This window comes from Odocoileus virginianus, chromosome 5 (genome assembly GCF_023699985.2).
Source record: "Odocoileus virginianus isolate 20LAN1187 ecotype Illinois chromosome 5, Ovbor_1.2, whole genome shotgun sequence".
In the NCBI taxonomy this organism is placed as follows: Eukaryota; Metazoa; Chordata; class Mammalia; order Artiodactyla; family Cervidae; genus Odocoileus; species Odocoileus virginianus.
Window position 1 is genome coordinate 33,276,966 of NC_069678.1, and position 20,801 is coordinate 33,297,766.

A 20,801-nucleotide genomic window follows, 5' to 3' on the forward strand; every position below is an offset into this window, starting at 1 on the left:
GGAAGATCCCCTGGAGAAGGGAAAGGCTACCTACTCCAGTATTCTGGAGTGCTCCCAGGGATGCTCCCTTTGTTTACTTTAGACTTGCTCCTTTCTACAAGCTTCCCTTGTGGCTCAGCTGGTAAAGAATCCTCCTGCAATGCGGGAGACCTGGCTTCGATCCCTGGGTTGGAAAGATTCCCTGGAGAAGGGAAAGGCTACCCATTCCAGTATTCTGGCTTGGAGAATACCGTGGATTGTATAGTCCATGGGGTCACAAAGAGTCAGACATGACTGAGTGACTTTCACTTTACTTTGGAAAACTTGCAATTGTAAATTCTGTCTCAATGAGCTGTAAATCTTCTCCTAGCCTCTTACCAGTTTCACACTCCTAAAATGTCTTCCTCAAAGGCCTTTGAAATGTAATCATCAAAGGAAACAGTGCCCAGATCTCCCAGTCTCTAAGACAGCCCAGGAACCTAACTTCCACAAGCAACAAGCAGAAAACACCAATGTCCTAATCACACTGACCAATCTCTTCCTTTATATCCTCCAATACTTTTCCCCTAGTTTCCACAGAATTCTTCTGTGTCTTGACTTATCTGATTCCGCTGATGTCAGTTATCCCACTTTTATCTTTCTCTTCTCTCTCCCATTGTCCGTTCTTCGGTTCTGCTCCACACTGGGAATGCGTGGCTAACATCTCTGACTGCCCTCCAGCCTGCTCTGGCTCTTTCCAGTTTGACTCTGAACCAAAGAAGATCAGAACCTCTCTGGGACTCCAAGACTGAACTTACTCTGCTGTTTGGGGCCAATGGATCACTCTTCTCCCTTTTCTTCACGACTCTCAGTCTCCGAGACTTCCTTAAAGCCCTCAAGCACTGCCTGCTTTCTTTCTCACTTGCCAGCATGGGCATGTGCTAAGTCACCTCAGTTGTGTCCAACTCTTTGTGACACTATGGGCTGTAGCCCTCCAAGCTCTTCTGTCCATGGAATGTTCCAGGCAAGAACACTGGAGTGGGTTGCCATGTCTGCCTCCAGGGGATCTCCCTGACCCGGAGACTGAACGCACGTCACCTTGACTCCTGCACTGTAGGCGGATTCTTTACCACTGAGCCACCGAGAAGCACCTGACAGCACTATTAGGGTATGAATCATGTGTGTATATATATTTTCTTTCATTCTACTGGAACTTGAGGGAGAGGGATGGTAGATCCACATGCTCAATTTATCATTTTATACCCCATGTTCTGTTCTTAAACTGTTCGGTTAGATACTTCCACCAGGTTAGACTTCTGCCTCTTCCACCCAGCCATTCACTTAGCTCCTTTTTATTTTATTAGCTCCACTGCTCATCAACAAAAAACAAAACCAACATGGAAACAATCCAAAAACAAACAGAACCTCCTTCTATTTTATGTCAACAAATTTTGCTTTCTTTAGTCCCTGAGCCCTAGACTTTTTTTTTGCATTTCTAAAGACTCTGGATTCTCTGGTAAACTTAAATGAGTCTTGCACTAGGAACCTCACACCTCCTACTTCCTTCACTAGTTTCTGCCAAGGGGAGAAACTGCTCTATCTCCCCACTGGGACAAGTTATATCATCTCTATTAGAGGGCAGACACACTACAGGTGGTGTGAGTTTTAAATATAATTTTTCTGTCCTCCTATATTTTATCTTAAACTAAACATAAAAAATCATATAGGTAGCCTTTTATACATGATGTGAGAAGAAGCAACTGTTAAAATATGAAGGAAGAAAAATGCCTTTTGATTATTTCTTCAATTTTCTCCTGACACATGAACTCTGCATTTTTGTTCATAACAATATCCAAGTTCTATTCTAACTAAAAAACCTCCAGAGGTCAAAGTGAGTGGGTTGTTATCATGTACTAGTACCTTTTTTCTCTAATAATTATTCACTGGGCTTGTTTCATTTAAGAATGCAGTTTCCTATGCATTTCATCAGTGTGTAGAAAACAGTGGGAGTGAAAAATCATTTTGTCAACAGTTACCCAAAATCACGGAACTAGGAGAATGAGAGTGAGGATGACAACTGGTTGGGATACTAAGGTAATAAAGTATTTTCCTCTCTTCATTGAGAAAGCAACATTGCTTGGGGCTTCCCAGGAGAGAAAAGGACAAATCAATTAACATAGGTCACTGAACTGCCAACCTCTAACCCTTTTCTTTCTCCCTTCCCTACTTCCTTCCTTCCATGTATTCAATACTTCTTTCCATATATCTTCCTTCCTTCCATCTATCCATCTATAAATACTTATTGAATATCTAAAATACACCAGGAATTTTCCTGGGGGGTGTAAACATAAAGATGAGTAAGAAAAGGCACTTTGGCTTTCAGCCCTCACAGCTCTGAGGGGCAGACAGTTATGACCACTGACAGTAATGATGTACCCCTGAAGTCTAACAACTGCTATAACTTTGGTGAACAAAACAGTGTGGGAACACAATGATCACCTATTACACTTCATTAAGACAATGAAATCTGACCGGCATGGAGTTTTTTCAGATAAGACACAAGGAAAGGCAAAGGTAATTGTGCGTGTGTGCTTAGTCGTGTCCAAGTCTTTGCAACCCCATGGACTGTAGAACTCCAGGCTCCTCTGTCCATGGAATTTTCCAGGCAAGAATACTGGAGTAAGTTGCCATTTCCTACACCAACCAGGGGATTATCCCAATCCAGGGATCAAACTTGCGTCTCCTGCATTTGGCAGGCGGATTCTTTACCACTATCTCACCTAGGACATCCCATACAGTGCATGTAAATGCCTAGAGGAGTAACAGGGCAAGAGCTGTTTACTACAGCTCCTGCTGTAGGAAGTACCGTGTGAATGCGGCTCTGAGAACACAGGTATGATGTCACAATCAACGTTCATAGGTTCAATGGGATTAATCTCTCAAGAGCTTTGTATTCCGTGTCTAGAAATAGGAAACCTACCCTGACAAAGCCAAGGTTTATAATCAAGAAAGCAGCATTAAAGTTTATTTTTGTAGGAAGCTCTTAGTCTCCTCAGGCTGCCACAACCAAATATATAGACTGGGTAGTTTAAAAGACAGAAATTTATTTGCTCACAGTTTTGGAGGCTAGAATTCCCAGACCAGAGTGCCAGCATTGTCAGGTTCTCCAGAGAATTATCTTCCTGGCTTGCACAGGATCAACTTCTGGTTATATCCTCATATGGCAGAGAAAGATAGAGCTCTCTGGTGTTTCTTAATGGTGCTGGTTCTATCATAAGGACCCCACTCTTACAACCTCATTCACATTTAATCACCTCCAAAGGGCTCCATCTCCAAATGCCATTACACCAGGTATTTGGGCCTTAACATATGAACAGCATCAGGGTGGGGAACTAACATAAAGAAACATGAACAAATAACAGAACTCCTGCAGGGGTATGGAACAAAGACTTAACTGAAGGGGTAGATGCTGATAAAATTATTTTGATCAGGTATTTACAAAGTGAACAATTAAGCAAAGCAAACTGAGATAGTGTCAGCATGGATGAAAAATGATATTCATTTTATAGATATGATTTTTTTATTCATCTGACACAAAAAGTGAAAAAGAAGGAAAATTCAGATATAAGAGGATTTAATATAAAACATGGGACCAATATTAAAAGCATATCATTGTGTAGTTTACCCTTAAACTTTGGCTTCTCACCTTCCAGTGGTACATCTCTAAGGCTGCATCACCATAGCATTCAGTCCTCCACTTCTTAACAGTAACAGTCAGTCCAGTTCAGTCTCTCAGTCGTGTCTGACTCTTTGCGTACCCATGAACTGCAGCACACCAGTCCAACATGTCCATCACCAACTCCCAGAGTTTACTCAAACTCATGTGCATTGAGTCAGGGATGCCATCCAATCATCTCATCCTCTATGGGTCCCTTCTCCTCCTGTCTTCGATCTTTCCCAGCATCAGGGTCTTATCAAATGAGTCAGCTCTTTGCATCAAGGGGCCAAAGTATTGGAGTTTCACCTTCACGATCAGTCCTTCCAATGAATATTCAGGACTGATCTCCTATAGGATGGACTGGTTGGATCTCCTTGAAGTCCAAGGGATTCTCAAGAGTCTCCTCCAAAACCACAGTTCAAAAGCATCAATTCTTGGCACTCAGGTTTCTTTATAGTCTAACTCTTACATTGATACATGACTATTGGAAAAACCATAGCCTTGACTAGAAAGACCTTTGTTGGCACAGTGGTCTCTCTGCTTTTTAATATGCTGTCTAGGTTGGTCATAACTTTTCTTCCAAGAATCAGTGTCTTTTAATTTCATGGTTACAGTCACCATCTACAGGGATTTTGGAGCCCCAGGAAATAAAGTCTGCCACAGTTTCCACTGTTTCTCCATCTATTTGCCGTGAAGTGGTGGAACCAGATACCATGATCTTAGTTTCCTGAATGTTGAGCTTTAAGCCAATTTTTTCACTTTCCTCTTTCACTTTCATTGAGAGGCTCTTTAGTTCTTCTGCGCTTTCAGCCATAAGGGTGGTATCATCGGCATATCTGAGGTTATTGATATTTCTCCCGGCAATCTTGATTCCAGCTTGGGCTTCATTCAACCCAGCGTTTCTTATGATGTTCTCTGCATATAAGTTAAATAAGCAGGGTGACAATATATATCATTGACATACTCCTTGTCCTATTTGGAACCAGTCTGTTGTTCCAGTCCATTTCTGATGCTAACTGTTGCTTCCTGACCTGCATACAGATTTTGCAAGAGGCAGGTCAGGTGGTCTGGTATTCCCAGCTTTTGAAGAATTTTCCACAGTTTATTGTGATCCACACAGTCAAAGGCTTTTGTGTAGTCAATAAACCAGAAGTAGATGTTTTTTTTTTTTTTTTGGAACTCTCCTCCTTTTTTGATGATCCAGCGGATGTAGGCAATTTGATCTCTGGTTCCTCTGCCTTTTCTGAATCCAGCTTGAACATCTGGAAGTTCCTGGTTCACATATTGTTGAAGCCTGGCTTGGAGAATTTTGAGCACTACTTTACTAGCATGTGAGATGAGTGCAGTTGTGTGGTAGTTTGAGGATTCTTTGCATTGCCTTTCTTTGGGATTGGAATGAAAACTGACCTTTTCTGGTTCTGTGGCCACTGTTGAGTTTTCCAATTTTGCTGGCATATTGAGTGCAGCACTTTCACAGCATCATCTTTTAGGATTTGACATAGCTCAACTGGAATTCCATCACCTCCACTAGCTTTGTTCATAGTGATGCTTCCTAAGGCCCACTTGACTTCACATTCCAGGATATCTGGCTCTAGGTGAGTGATCACACCATTTTGATTATCTAGGTTGTTAAGATTTTTTGGTACAGTTCTTCTGTGTATTTTTGCCACCTCTTCTTAATATCTTCTGCTTCAGTTAGGTCATACCATTTCTGTCCTTTATTGAGGCCATCTTTGCAGGAAATGTTCCCTTGGTATCTCTGATTTTCTTGAAGAGATCTCTAGTCTTTCCCATTCTATTGTTTTCCTCTATTTCTTTGCACTGATCACTGAGGAAGGCTTTCTTATCTCTCCTTGCTATTCTTTGGAACTCTGCATTCAAATGGGAATATCTTTCCTTTTCTCCTTTGCTTTTCACTTCCCTTCTTTTCACAGCTATTTGTAAGGCCTCTTCAGACAACCATTTTGTCTTTTTGCATTTCTTTCCATGGGGATGGTCTTGATCCCTGTCTCCTGTACAATGTCATGAACCTTCGTCCGTAGTTCATCAGACACTCTGTCCAGGACCCTATAATGAAAAGGACATCTTTTTTCGGTGTTAGTTCTAAAAGGTCTTGTAGGTCTTCATAGAACCATTCAACTCAGCTTCTTCAGCGTTACTGGCTGGGGCATAGGCTTGGATTACAGTGATATTGAATGGTTTGCCTTGGAAATGAACAGAGATCATTCTGTCATTTCTGAGACTGCATCCAAGTACTGCATTTCGGACTCTTTTGTTGACTATGATGGCTACTCCATTTCTTCTAAGGGATTTTTGCCTACAGTATTCTTCCCTGGAGAACCCCATGAACAGCACAAAAAGGCAAAAAGATAGGACCCTAAAGATGAACTCGCCAGGTCGGTAGGTGCCCAATATGCTACTGGAGATCAGTGGAGAAATAACTCAGAAAGAATGAAGAGATGGAACCAAAGCAAAAACAACACCCAGTTGAGGATGTGAGTGGTGATGGAAGTAAAGTCTGAGGCTGTGGAGAGCAATATTGCATAGGAACCTGGAATGTTAACTCCATGAATCAAGACAAATTGGAATTGGTCAAACAGGAGATGGCAAGAGTGAATGTTGATATTTTGGGAATCAGAAAACTAAAATGGACTGGAATGGGTGAATTTAATTCAGATAACAGTAACAATTTAGAGTTAATACCAGTTCAACTCAGGGCTTCTCTGTTGGTTCAGGTGGTAAAGCATCTGCCTGCAATGTGAGAGACCTGAGCTCCATCCTTGAGTTGGGAAGATTCTCCTGGAGAAGGGAAAGGCAACCTACCCCAGTATTCTTGCCTGGAGAATTCCATGTACAGAGGAGCCTGGTGGGCTACAGTCCATGGGGTCACAAAGAGTCAGACACGATTGAGTGACTAACATACACATGCACAATCTATAGCTTTTGTTTAGCTTTTTTGCTTTTAAGCCTAAACAAATGCCAAGAGTATTTTATATATTGAAATAAATCCTTTGAGTGTCAAAGCCAAATTCCCAGCAGAATCGATTCTTCTTTGTGTGGGTTTGGAAATCTTCCCTGCTTATGCCAAATCCTGTAGATCAGTAGCAGGGACCTAGCATTTTGGGGCAGTTAGTCTATGTCAGCCAGCAATAGATTGGGAGTCTTGGCTTGTCGACTGTTGGTTGCATTTTATGTCCCTCTTTGTAGGTTGAGAAAATGCAGCTGGGCTTTCAGAACACAAAAACAGTCAGGAAGAACATGAAATCTCAACAAGCCAATGAGGTCATCTGAGTGATCATAGGAGAAATGAGGAATCATGAAGATTATATCTTGACAGAAGAGAGAGAGAAAAGTGAAAGGAGAGCAAGCCTGAAGAGGCAGCAGGGTCAGTGAAATAGGATGCAGAGCCTTTAGTGAACAGCATGTTTATTTCAAGGAAAATTAATAGCGTATTATGAAGCACCTATTGATCGCTCTAGGTATGTGCTGGTGATGCAAAAGAATACAAAAGAAGTTCAAGATCTGAGCCCTCCCACCAAGGACATTTACATTCTATTCTCCTCTTTTCAGCTTTTCCAGTCCCACTCATCTTCTCTCCTTTCTACAAATCAATTCAAAGTGGCATCAAAAAACAGAATATCAAGAAAACACTTTCAAGTGTTTTGTACTTCTCTTCCCCCACATTCTGTATCCTATCATTTAGACCTCTCATTAATACATGGAAATGTATGCCTCTTTCAATGCATTTATCTTAACTGTAAGCTTCCTAAGAACAGAAATTAAATACAAATAAGTACCTCCAGCCCCCTTATAAATGCCTAGCACAGTGCCAATATGCACAAGGAGATCTTATTATTAATTGATTCAGTTCTGGCTGGGACAACTGCTAAATAACAGTTTTATGAGTGAACAATGAATGCATACTTTGTACCTTGGTATTTGGATCTCTAAAGCAGTGACATAACTCAATTGCTTATTTTACTACTGAACTTTTTCATTTAATATACAAAAAACAGAAAATGAATCCTGGTCCTGAGATTCTTTTTTATATTTAGTTGACTCTTGTGTAAAGCATTCCTGTTCCATTGTTCTTCCATAGACTCTTCCATCCCATTAAATGTATGCCTCCAGGGGATCACAGGAATACATCAATTTACCAAGCACAGTTTTTAAAAAAATTAATCATGTATTTTACAATATTATTTATTATTGGTATCTTCAACTCAATTAAATAGCCATTTATTTTTAGATTTACTATTTGTTACGATGGAGAAACAGAAGATATGACAACTTGGTGCTTAAACATTTCAGTGAGGAGAAAGAAAAGGTGTATATAGACATTTTAATACCATTATCAAGTGCTGTGCAAAAAAAGCACCACAGTGATTCTTCCACCAGAATTATACAGAATGTAGATTTCATTGCAAGTCAGTAGAAGCAAGAAGAATTCATGGCGTGAAGGTATCTGAGCAGATCAAGCATCAAATAAGTGGAAAAGACAGGTAAGTGTACTCTGAGGGATTGGAAGGGCAGGGCGGTGCCATGAAGTAAAAGAAATAGAAAGGAAATTCATATGGCTTGCACAAAAGGTCATGAGTTCCCCTCCACCTGGGATGACCTGGGAGATTTTGGAGAAAACAGTTGTCAGACAGGCTGATAGATAGAAAAGACCAGAATATAAAGGACTTCTTATATTGAATTATTTTAAATTTTACTGAATAAATCAAATAATCCCAACCTCTCAGCATAAATATTTCATACTTCCACTGTGAGACTCTAACGTTGGAGGTGTCACACGCAATTATAAATGCTTCAGAGTAGAATAGAGCAATCACTCTGTTAGGGTTTGGAATCAGGCAAATCTTGTTCTATTTTTTACTACTTACAAGTTAGGTGATATCAGGCAAATGACTTAAACTTGCTGAATCTCATTTTATATATCTACAAAATGGAGACTGTACTATTTATTTCGAAGGATGTTATATAGATGAAATTAAATTATACAATGCTGTGATACTGACTTATAAAAAAAAATACATACTTGATCTTCCAGTTTCTGGCAGAATCCTGAAAACCATCAAAATTCTCTAAGAGAGGAGAGCAATAAAAGATGTCTTTTGTAATGTTAATGATATTACTTTAGGAAAGCCCTTAGGTAAAGAGAGGCTGGGGCTGGTTTCCAGAGGAAGCATCTTTGAATGGAAGGTTGGAACTTTCAGTCTACCTTCTGATTTTCAGGGTTTCAAGGGGGCTGAGGTGGAATTAATTACTCAATGACCAATGACTTAATCAATCATCCATATTTAATGAAGCCTGAATAAAAACTCCCCAAAGAAGGGTTTTGGAGATCTTTCAGGTCGGTGCACACGTGGCAGTATGGGAAGACTGGGCTCCTGGAGCGAGCCTGGAAGCACCACACCTTTCCCCCATGTTCTGTGCTGCAGTTGCAGCTGGCTGTTCCTGAGCTACGTCCTTCTACAAGAAAACCAGGGAGCTAGTAAGTAAAATGGTTCTGGGAGCTCTGGGAGCCACTCTAGCAAACTAATTGAGCCCAAGGAGGGCATCCTTGGAACGTGCAATCTATAGCTAGTCAGAAGCACACGTGTCAACCTGGTCTTGAGCCTCACATCTGAACTGGGGGGTGGAGTGCGGGGACTTTCTTATAGGACTGAACCCTTTACCTGTGGAATCTGATGCATGCATTTCCAGATAGTGTCAGAACTGAGTTGAATTGTAGGACACCCAGCTGGTCTCTTGCCCCCTAACCCCCACACCCACTCCACCACCACCACTGGAATTAGTGACCAGAATTTTAAATACTACATATAAAGTTCACAATGCAATATCAAATATCAATAAATGCTGGTTGCTATTGTTGCTATGGTAGCTATTTCCTCTCAGTAATTCTGTAGAAGCTACCTAACTTCTTAGAACTTCAAGTACTCATTTCTTTTGGCTATTGTCAAAATTAAGTGAAATAACTTTGAACATTCCTAGGTGATCAATAAATTATGGCTATTTCCATTATTTTATTACATTTTCTTACTATTTTTGGGCTTCCCTTATAACTCAGTCAGTAAAGAAATTTCCTGCAATGCAGAAGACTCGAGTTCCATCCCTGGATTGGGAAGATCCCCTGGAGAAGGGAATGGCAACCCACTCCAGTATTTTTGCTTGGAGAATTCCATGGGCAGAGGAGTCTGATGGGCTACAGTCCACGGGGTTGCAAAGAGTCGGACTCAACTGAGCAACTAACACACACACTATCTTCGTGTCTCTATTATATATTTATCTAGATACATACACATAATACATGACATTATTATACATACGACTGAATATAATTCCCAAATAACAATTTCACATTATTGAATGACTTCTGTACAAAAAGTCACTGTGCTATAAGCTACTGAGCGTATACTGGTAACAGAGCAGTTGCTGGCAAACTATGTTTGGCAGGCCAAGTCTAGCTAGCCTCACCTTTTTGTAAGCTCGGTTTTATCAGAATGCAGCCACACTTATTCTATGTATTTCCGCTCTTGCACTACAGCAGCAGAGTTGAATAGTTATGACAGTCCGAGGGGCTGGTAAAATCTGAAGCATTTACTATATAGCCCTTTACAGAAAATGTTTGCCAACCCCTGTGTTAGAGTATTCCTATCTTAGAGAATAGAGAAGTTTTTGATCTGGCAAACTGTACTAAACAAACATAAATATCTGAGCCAGAATACACATTTCAGTATATACAGTAGTATACATAAATTTCATAGATGGAGGTATCTAACTCAGTTGTGTTAATCATTAAAGAATTTATTGTAAAAGGAATTTATTATAGTAGTTGCATTTGGAACCACCTTTTATTAAAGCTAAGGTTTATTATGTAATTTCATTTGGTTATTTGCTCATTCAATAAATATCTGTTAATAGCCTTGAATATGCCAGGTATTGTTTTAAGTACTTGGAATTTGGCAATAAACAGAATGAACAAAAACCTTCCTCTAATGAGGCTTACATTCTAGTGAGGCAGGCAATGTACAAATAAATAACTATGTAATGTAATGCCAATTGCATTAAAGAAAAAGAAGATAAAAAGATAGAGAATAGTGGAGATGGTGGGTACTCTCAGGATGGTTAGGGAAGATTTCTTCAAAGAAGTGATGGTTTAGTTGAAAACTAATGGAATAAGCCAGGGCTTCCCCAGTGACTCAGAGCTAAAGAATCCGCCTACAATACAGAAGATGCAGGAGACGCCACAGTTTTGATCCCTGGGTTGGTAAGATCCCCTGGAGGAGGGCACGGCAGCAACCCACTCCAGTATTCTTGCCTTGGAGAATCCCATGGACAGAGGAACCTGGCAGGCTACAGTCCATAAGGTCGCACAGAGTCGGACACCACTGAAGCGGCCAAGCATGCATGCACGCAAGGGAGTAAGCCACGCACATGTCTGGTGAAGACTATTCCAGTCAGAAAAACAGTAGGCACAGGGATCCTGAGTCAAGACTGTGCCTGATATGTTAAAGAAAACTTACTTTCTGGTACTCAACATATTGTACCATTGCTAAATAGCTTTAAGAGTACATTATCACATTTAATTCTCTCAGTAACATTATGATATATAAAATACCATCATTTCCACTTTACAAATGTAGAATTTAGATCTAGAGAGGTTAAGAAACTAACCTAAAGTCATAGAACCTTTACATGGCAGCACTTGAACCCAAAACTATGAATCCAAGGCAAATGCTGGAAATTGCCACAATACACTGCCTTGAAGAATATCTAGAAATGCAACAGATTCAGGCATGATTTCTAGATGCAGAAATATAAAGTACAAATAAATGTATTTCTAATGTGAGTTATGTTTGGATAAGAGCAAATTTCCTAATTTGGCTTTAATATAGACTTTGTATGGAATACTACGTAAGATAAAGTTTTAAAAAACAGGTTGGTTGGAGACACATTGTGGAGAGCCAGGTATCTTAGGCAGAAGTATGTGTTCTCAGTTCAATTGGAGGGAAGCTATTCAAGGATTTGGGATGGGGGACAAAGTGGAGTAGGACTCTGGAAAGTTCAGTCTGGCAACCGGAGAGTGTAATGGATGTGGGCTGGGAAGGCTGGAGGGAGTGGAACTTAGTATTTATGGCATTAGCTCAAACAAACTGCAGTGAGGAACTGAACCGGGTTGTTGGTATTGGGAATGGAAAGGAAAGAGGTATGAGGTGAACTTCAGAGGCTGAATCTATAGGTGACAACTGACTGGCACCAGGAAGATGAAGAATTTAAAGATGACTGTGATGTGTCAAGCCTCAGAAGATGATCTGGCCATGAACAGAAACAGGGAAAAGGAACTAGACAAGGAGATATTTGGGCCAGATTAAGGAGCAATGACTCTCTGGCAGAGAAGACGTTGATCAATGACCTAAGACTTGAGAGTTGAGGTGTGTTAACTAGGAGTAGTCCGTGAAGAAGTGACAGGCGGCACTAGATGAGATGATAAGATTATACGGGCAGGAGTGTAAAATAAAAAAATAAAGACCAGAAATCTTATGGCAAGTCTAGGTTTAGGAGAGGGAAGGAAAGAAAAATAGGCACTCCAGGCTGTAAGATAACAATGATGGCCAACACTTATCAAGTATTTACTAAGTCTGAGGCATGAATCTAGGTGTTTCACATGTATCAACACATGGATAATGAATTGGCTTGGAAGGCAGGAAAAATTCCATACCAAGAAGGGAGAACTTTCCTTAGGAATACCTCCTGGTCTGTCAGCCTTCATGCTGGGTGACAGAAAGTGCTAAGGAAGAATGGTTGAACATTCAGAACTCTTGACATCTCAACCCATTCCAACTCCCCGTGTTTGGACAGTTCGACTATGTGTTCTATGTAAGATCTCATCAGGGAAAAACATGAGGCTCTGCTGCTAAAAGCACTCTGAAGTTCATCAGCTTAGGAGGAAGGGATGGACTCGTGGGCAAACTTTTCCAATGATAAGGAAGGAGGAGTAACCATGTTTATGGGAATATTCACAAACAGTTAAGACATGGGAGAAGCTGTTAGATATTTATGGAGAAAGAAAAGGGCAAGAATGGCTCCTATGACAGTGAGACAGTAAATGGGCCAAGATAAAGTCTCAGGATGCCCTTCTTGAGGTTAGTGGTCATGAATTTGAAATGACAGCAGTCAACATATCACTTACTAAGAGCCTACTCTAATATTCTGAGACAACAAACATGAGGACGTGTTTGCTGACCTTAAGGAAGGGGTGAGAATTCAATATTCCTTTATATACATTATCATGTAATCTTCACTACAATATTATAAACTAGGCCATATATGAGTGACTTGGTGATAACCACTCTACTCAAATAAAGGACAGGTATTAAAATGGCCAGTCCCTTTCAATGCAATACCCTAATTTGATACTTAAATCCAAGTAAGGTCTTTTACCTTCCCCCATCTAAGCCTATTTCAAGCCTGAGAAACCATGATGGGAGGGGAACACTGATGTTCTCTTGTCTACTCCACTCTGCCTCTTATGTCAGTAGTAAGAGATTCAGACCCCTCCAGTTCCAGCCCAGAGGGAGAAGGCATTTGAAGGAAAGTAAACAGCTGACTCATTTGAAAAGACCCTTACACTGGGAAAGACTGAAGGCAGAACAAGAGGGCGTCAGAGGATGAGACGGCTGGATGGCGTCACCAATGCGACGGACATGAATTTGGGCAAACTCCGGGAGATGGTGAAGGCCAGGGAGGCCTGGTGTGCTGCAGCCCATAGGGTCGTGAAGAGTCAGACACAACTGAGCGACTGAAAAGCAACAAACAGTCTTACTCTGTACGGGTGTCAGGACTCTCTGCATACAACTCTTTCCGTCTTAACCAGAGCCTTGTAGATCCTTCTTGAGAATCTTCTCCTAGAAACCCCTATCCACAGCTCTTGGTTATAGGCAGTGCTGCTCCTCTGACTAAATACCAACCCTTTTGCCACCTACTCTTAACCTCACAAGTTGCTGTGTTGTTTTTTGCTTGTTTGGCTAGTTTTTTCTTTCATTTTTATTATGTTTGATTTTTATTAAAATATAGTTGATTTACAATGTTGTATTAGTTTCAGGTGTACAACAAAGTGATATGAAATATATTTTAAAAAAATATATATATATACACCCACACACACATATATATACTTTTAAAGATTCTTTTCCACTATAGGTTATTACAAGATTGTTTTTTTCCCCCTATTCAATAGGTTATCTTGCCTAGGCTAGAAGACCTTCAGAGTCCCTTTTAAAATTATACTGGGTCAGCCTTCTCCCAAGGACCACATAGCCTTTGGGAAACTCATGTACACCTGTGTTGCAGGGATGGAAGTACAGCTTGCTCCTAGAGCAGCTTTCTTTCTCTTTGCTCTTCCATCTCAGGCCAAACCCCAGGGGGACACATTCCAACCTCCCAAGGCTCCTTGAAGCCTGTTTCACTTGAAGGAAGAGGCAAAATCCTAAGGCACTGAACAGACTTGCTACAGCATTCTTACTACACTCCAACCTCCTCCACTTACAGAAACTAGAGGTGACGGATGGCTGAGGTTGTCTAAATTAGTATCACAACCTTTTAGCAAATCCTGATTAAGTGGACCAATTCTTTGATTTAGGACATGAGGTGACTCAGTACCTTTTGTATCGTTCACAGCCTTTGGGACCTTGACTAAAATAGAGACAGAAAAGTCCCATTTTACCAACTTATCTGTATAAAGGCATTGTAAACACTGATAACCATTTGGTAGCACTCTTTGGAAGGCTTTTGGCATCTTCGTTAAACTTGTACTCTTCTGTTTACTATGGCAAATTTCTGTAGAAATGTTCATTTCTATGTTTATGTCTTTTATAACATCTTTGCCTCACACTTATATTACCTCTTTGTTCCCAGTAACTTCTGTTTTCATGTCACTTTCATCAATCTTGGATCTTGGCATCACTAATAGTTCCTGATATACAGAAAACATATTTTCTTAACTTCAAACCTATTCCACTATTTCAGTACTCAACTGAGGAATTGGGTTTATTGTACACCAAGAAAAAGCAAAGCAATTAGAAAAGTCTTTCAAAAGGCTCCCACCACTACACCTACCTATTTACTACATCTGTGGCCAGAGGCTCTGACATTTCTCCCATTACAAGAGATGAACTGGTAATGTTCCTATTAAGGCCAATCAATTCCCTCTTCCAAATGTGCACACACACAATCAACACACACACACACACACACACGTACACACACATACTTTTTCTCTAGATCTGATCCCTCACTCATTCAAGGGTATTACCAATGTTTTCTTGTAACAACCATTTTTGCATTTCAGACATGATATTGGATCATAGTAGAAAAACAACAACAGCTTTTTCTGACCCTTTATGCCTTTCTAGCTACAGTTTCATTTCTTGTTCCTCCTTGCAGTGAAACTCCTCAAAAATTGTCTACACTCATTGTTGCCAATTATTCTCCTCCTGTTTTGTCTTGGGTCCAGATTTTTATCCCCTCTACTCCCCTGAAATAGTCCTTACCAAATGACCAGTGACCTACAGGTTGCTAAACTCAATGGTCAAGTCTCAGCTCTTTTCTTATTCCATCAATCTGCAGCATTCAACAAAATTGATTCTTAAAGGAAGGGAACTTTGGACTCAGGGCTTTTAAGACCTCTCTACTGTGGATCTCCTCTTCCTCACTGTTTACTCCTATTTACCTCCCTCTTTGGCTATTTTTTTTTTTTTAATCTCCTTAGTCTTGAATGATGAAAGTTCCCTGGGCTTTTTCTTTAAACCTATGTTTTATCCATACTTGCTTCCTATGTGATTATATCCAATCTCAGAACTATAAATCTGCATAATGATAACTTCCAAGATGATACCTCTAACCTGGCTCTCCCTCTCTTGAATAACAGACTCATGTATTGAACTACATACTTTACATCTATGGGCATGAGTTTGAGTAAACTCCGGGAGTTTGTGATGGACAGGGAGGCCTGGCATGCTGCAATTCACGGGGTCGCAAAGAGCTAGACACGACTGAGTGACTGAACTGAACTGACTTTACATCTAAAAGGAATCTCAAGTGGTCCAAAGTAGAATTTCTGATTTTCCTCCAAGACCCGTTCTTCCTGAAATCATATGCATAGTAGTAAATGTAACTTTATGCTTCAGTTAACTCAGGCTAAAAACCCTGGAGTCACCCTTGATGCAGTCCTTCCCTAAAGTCCCTACCTTCCAAAAAAGATATTTTCCACTTATCATTAGTGTTTCTGAACATTAGGTGTTCTGTACAAAAATGGTCAATCGGGAGTCTATTTTATGCAAAAATACATATTATGACTATGTGAAACCAAAAGCTGTCAGTTAAAGTGTTAAAGTGTGTTTATAACGTTAAAAGTTGGGTTATAAAGTGTTTTATTTTAATATATATTTCATGCTAAATAATATTGGTCAGAAAAAAATTGAGGCAAAAATTTACAATACAAATCAGACACCTCCCAATAGTACGTTTACTGACCAAGTGAAGTGGATACCTGAGACTTGGCAAAGGTTGAGAAGGAAGAAGGGGAAAAGGTTAGAGCTGCGTCTGTCACTTGCTGTGGAAGGTGATGACATTTGACAATTTGGGTGATGAACGGGCAATTTCAGACTCATGGTAACTAATGGAAATTGTCTGTCGTTTAGGTATCTGTAAAGACCTTTGAAGAGTTACGACATGAAAAACATTTGCCGTGTTTGAATAAAGCATGTAAATGGAGTATTCCTTATATTTCCAATGTTTTCTGAACAGAGTTATAAGGGATGGACCAAAGTTTTTTATCCTATTGTGCTTAAGGTTAACATTTCACTGCTTCTAAATATGACTCTGTAATGCCTCTCAGCATCAACAGCATCTCAGATGAGCATCCTCTTTTTGATATTTGGTTGTTATCCTAGTATTACACATGATTCTAAAGCTCTGCCAACTGTTTTTTGAGTTTCCAGTTGAGATTTTTCCTGCATATTATATTTTTTAATGCTTTATTCAGTTTGGGGACATAAATATTAACTTTTCCTATATTAGCATAGACTTAAAAATGTATTGGGAGATATGTACATAGCATGAAATGTGGGTATTAAAAAACTAAAAGGTGTTCCAGTGGGAAAATATTTATTAGGAAGAGTTTCACATTGGATGTGCCTGTATATTCAAAATTGAACCATTTCTTTCTGTGTAAAATCACTACCAACCTCTTCTGAGCACTCATCTCTGCGTGGACTATCCAAGTAGCCCTCTAACTGTTCTCTTTACTTTATCCCTGCCCTCCTTCAGCTCATAACAAAAGTGATCCTTTTAAAACATAAGTCAAATCATATCACTCTGTTCAAATTTCTATAATAAATTCTATTTACTCAATGTAATATCCCATGTCTTTAAAGCGCTCACTGAATTCTCTCCTACCTCCTGCTCCTTATCATTCTACTCAACCCACACTGGTCTCTTTGTTAGTTCTTGACTGGTCCAAATGTGCTCCTGCCTCAGAGTTTGCATTTGCTGTAGTATTTGCCTGGGGCCACTTGCTCCCTCATTTCTCATTAGAGGCTTTCCCTGACATTCTATATCAATAGTAACAGCCTACCCTCTCCCATACTTTCTTTTTCTTTACCCTGTGTATTATTTCAACAGTACTTATCCCCTGATGTATAAAAAGAGGGACCTTATAAGGCATCACCTCCACTGGAACAGAGAGTGACAGAGGCTCTACTCGTAAGTATGCTGAAATTACAACTTCATTCACTACCACTTTCTATGAGAAGAAAAGCTCCAGGGAGGCAAGTACTTCATCTGTATTATTCAGAGCTGTATGACAAGATTCTTAAAGTGTCTGACAGAGGAGATATTTAGTAAATAAATATTTATTAAATGAATACATCAGTGAATATGTGTTCTGGTTTGGTGTCTATTCTATTTAAAATAGAATTATAAGAATAATCTGTGAATTTTCCCCCAGGGAGCATCCTTTCCTCTCCAGATGTCCATGCTTTCTATGGAGGACATTCAATATGGGAGATATTTCCTAGGAAACACAAAACTGGTATTTTTTAGACAAAATAAGGCTGTCAATCTTATTCTAATTTAGAGGAATTTAACTGAGATATCCTAATTTAGAATCCCATTTAAAATGCTAACCCAATATAAGCCCAACTTTTAAGTAGGTAAATTGTGATGGTTTTACATAAAGAATTTCTCATAAATTCAGTTTTGTGTTGCATGATTTAGTAAAGGAAAGTGTAATTTTCATGAGACAGTGTTATTTTTCAGCTTCCTAGTCCTACAGTTTAAGCTCTAGCATATTACGTATCATGGAAGTCAAATCCTTTACTCCACATCAGTTTCAGTTTCAGACTGAAAATCATTTATTTTTAGTGAGCTTGTAGTCTCTATCAAACAGCTGCACAAAGCTATTTGCTCTTTTTTATCATGCACAAAATCCTGACCTGTACACTCTGAAAGTGATGATGAATGAAATTTACTAGATGAATACTAAATGACTATAGCTCAGTCAAGACCACCTTGTTTATCAGCACGTTCTGTTTACCCCCTCACACCCCAAATAAGACCAAAGTGAAATATCAGGGTATAATTATAGCAGATATTAAAGAAATCACTACATTATTCACCTGGCCTGAGTTTAAACTGAATATTTAATTCATGTAGTAGCAGAAGTTCATTAACCTTTACTGGACTTTGCTCAGTAATAAGCACAAATCATTGTTGTTTTCCCCTCTGATGCCTGTAATATTTAAAACATAATAGGACATTTTTATGACCAAAGACATTGAGAAAGACAGAACAACACAAGTAAACAAGAAAAATGATCATAAATACATTATGGTGTTATTCTACAAAATGTTTTAATCTTAATAAAAGACACATTTTAAGCTGTACTGCCTAGGCAACTATGTCTTTATTTCACCGTGAGAGAAATCTGAAGTATTATTGTGTATGTGTGCAAGTAAGGCTCCTAAAGTCTTTGAGATGTCATTTCCAGAAACAGTTTAAAGTACAAAACACATAGAGTACAATAAAGTATATTTACTTAAAAATGCACATAAATAAATGTGAGCATCTGCCCAATTCTGTGGACATCTTTTTGAAGCCCTATAAATCGTTGTGCTTGAGTAGAGTACATGAGAATTTTGGAAATCCCATTTAGTAAAAAAAAAAACAATTAAAAACATTTATAGACTTTTATGAGTCTCCTGATATTATCTGAAAATAATTTAAAGGATTATACCTCATTCATTAGGGAAAAGACTTATAACTAATTTCAATTAAAAAATGACAATGTTTCCACAATATGTAACTGTAATTCATAAGAATACAAACCATAACAAATTATTTTTTGCAGTTTTCCTACTACCTCAATGGTATAATTGCTCCTTTATTAATCTCCAGTCTTAGTCATTTTTACTGATAATTTTCTTTGCAATACCCAATCCAAAAATATATTCTAACCTGGAAACATTAGGTTGCAAAGAACAGACACCATGAAAGTTAACTTGGGAAGATATGTAAAGAGGGTTGTCATAACAAAACCATTTCTAATATTTAATATTTGCTTCTCTCTAACTTGAACTTGCACATGATTTTGCATAGCTGTGATATTAACACGGGTTGCAATGTTATATCACATCACAGGTTGCAATGTTATATCACATTTAAGCTAAGGATCTAACCAATGGCTGATAAAAGTTTCCATCTCTTAGTTTCACATCTTATGAAAGAGAATTTGATTTATTGCTGTGTGAGTGACCAAACTGCTTATTATTCAATCAGAGATAACTGAGAGTAATCATATAGTACAACAGGTTTCCCCTTAGAAAGGCCCTGTGAGGTTCAGATTCTCTAGAACATAATCCTAAAAATGGATAAGACAAGCTAAATCAATTAACTCCAGTCATGGAAGAACATGACTGTCATAAAATATTCCTGTATAATACGTTTCAGTTTTACAGAATCAATCTAGAATAGCAGTTGTTAAATTATTGCTGTAACCCAGCACAGAAAATAGAAGAAACACTCCCTACAATTTATAAGTTATATACATAGATTAATGTGTTATCTTAAAGGTATGTATTAATACAGATATGAAACCTGAATAACTTTAAAAGAATAAAATTTAAATGAATGAAGGTTTATGATTTTCTCTCCAAAGCCATGATCAGAGACCACTTATACTTAATTTTAGGTTTCATTTGATTAACAAACCCATATATCATACTAGCCAAGTGTCAAGTATCTTTCTATGAATAAAAATCCATGCCTTGGAATTTGATGAACTCTTGAGAAGTATTTCTGCCTCCTGTTGGGGTTGGAAGCGTTTTGTCCGCAAAAAATTGTTGAGAAGCTTGAAGAAGTGGTAGGCAGTTGGTGAGAGGTCAGGTGAATATGGAGCATGAGGTAAAACTTTATAGCTCAGTTCATTTAACTCTTGAAGTTACGTGACCTTGTGTGGTTGGGCACTATCATGGAGGAGAACTGGACCTTTACTGTTGACCAATGCTGGCTGCAGGCATTGCAGATTTTGGTGCATCTCATTGATTTGCTGAGCCTATTTCTCAGATGTTATGGTGTCACTAGGATTCAGAAAACTGTAGTGGATCAGCCCAGCAGTGGACCACCAAAAAGTGACCATGACATTTTTTTGGAACAAGCTTGAATTTAAAAAATGTTTTCAAGCTTCTTCTCAGTCCAACCACTGAGCTGGTCATTGCTGGTTATCATATAAAATCCACTTTTCATCGCACGTCACAATCTGATTGAGAAATGGTTTATTATTGTTGTATAGAATAAGAGATGACACTTCGAAAAGATGGTTGTTTTTTTTTAATTTCCGGTCAGCTCATGAGGCACCCACTTATCGAGCTTTTTCACCTTTCCAATTTTGCTTCAAATGTGGAATGACCATAGAATGGTTAACATTGAATTCTTTGGCAACTTCTTGTGTAGTAGTAAGAGATTAGCTTCGATGATTGCTCTTAATTGGTTGTCAGCTTCTGATGGCTGGCCACTGTGCTTCATGGCGCTCATCTCCTTTGCAAAACTTGAACCACCACTGCAC

The 20,801-nt window shown here is 39.0% G+C and overlaps 1 protein-coding gene and 1 long non-coding RNA gene across 3 annotated transcripts in view; one reads left to right on the top strand and one right to left on the bottom strand.

Moving 5' to 3' along the window:
• The window catches only part of SNX7 (sorting nexin 7), a 726,766-nt gene that overhangs the window by 570,142 nt on the left and 135,823 nt on the right, over positions 1–20,801 (bottom strand). The window lies entirely within an intron of this gene.
• Positions 1,010–17,604, top strand: LOC110146615 (uncharacterized). Of its 2 annotated transcripts, XR_011487785.1 has the most exons (3): positions 1,010–1,126; positions 6,884–7,061; positions 7,926–17,604. It is a non-coding gene; the product is annotated as an uncharacterized lncRNA (long non-coding RNA). The 2 variants fall into 2 exon arrangements; XR_011487784.1 differs by having other exon boundaries at positions 6,884–17,604.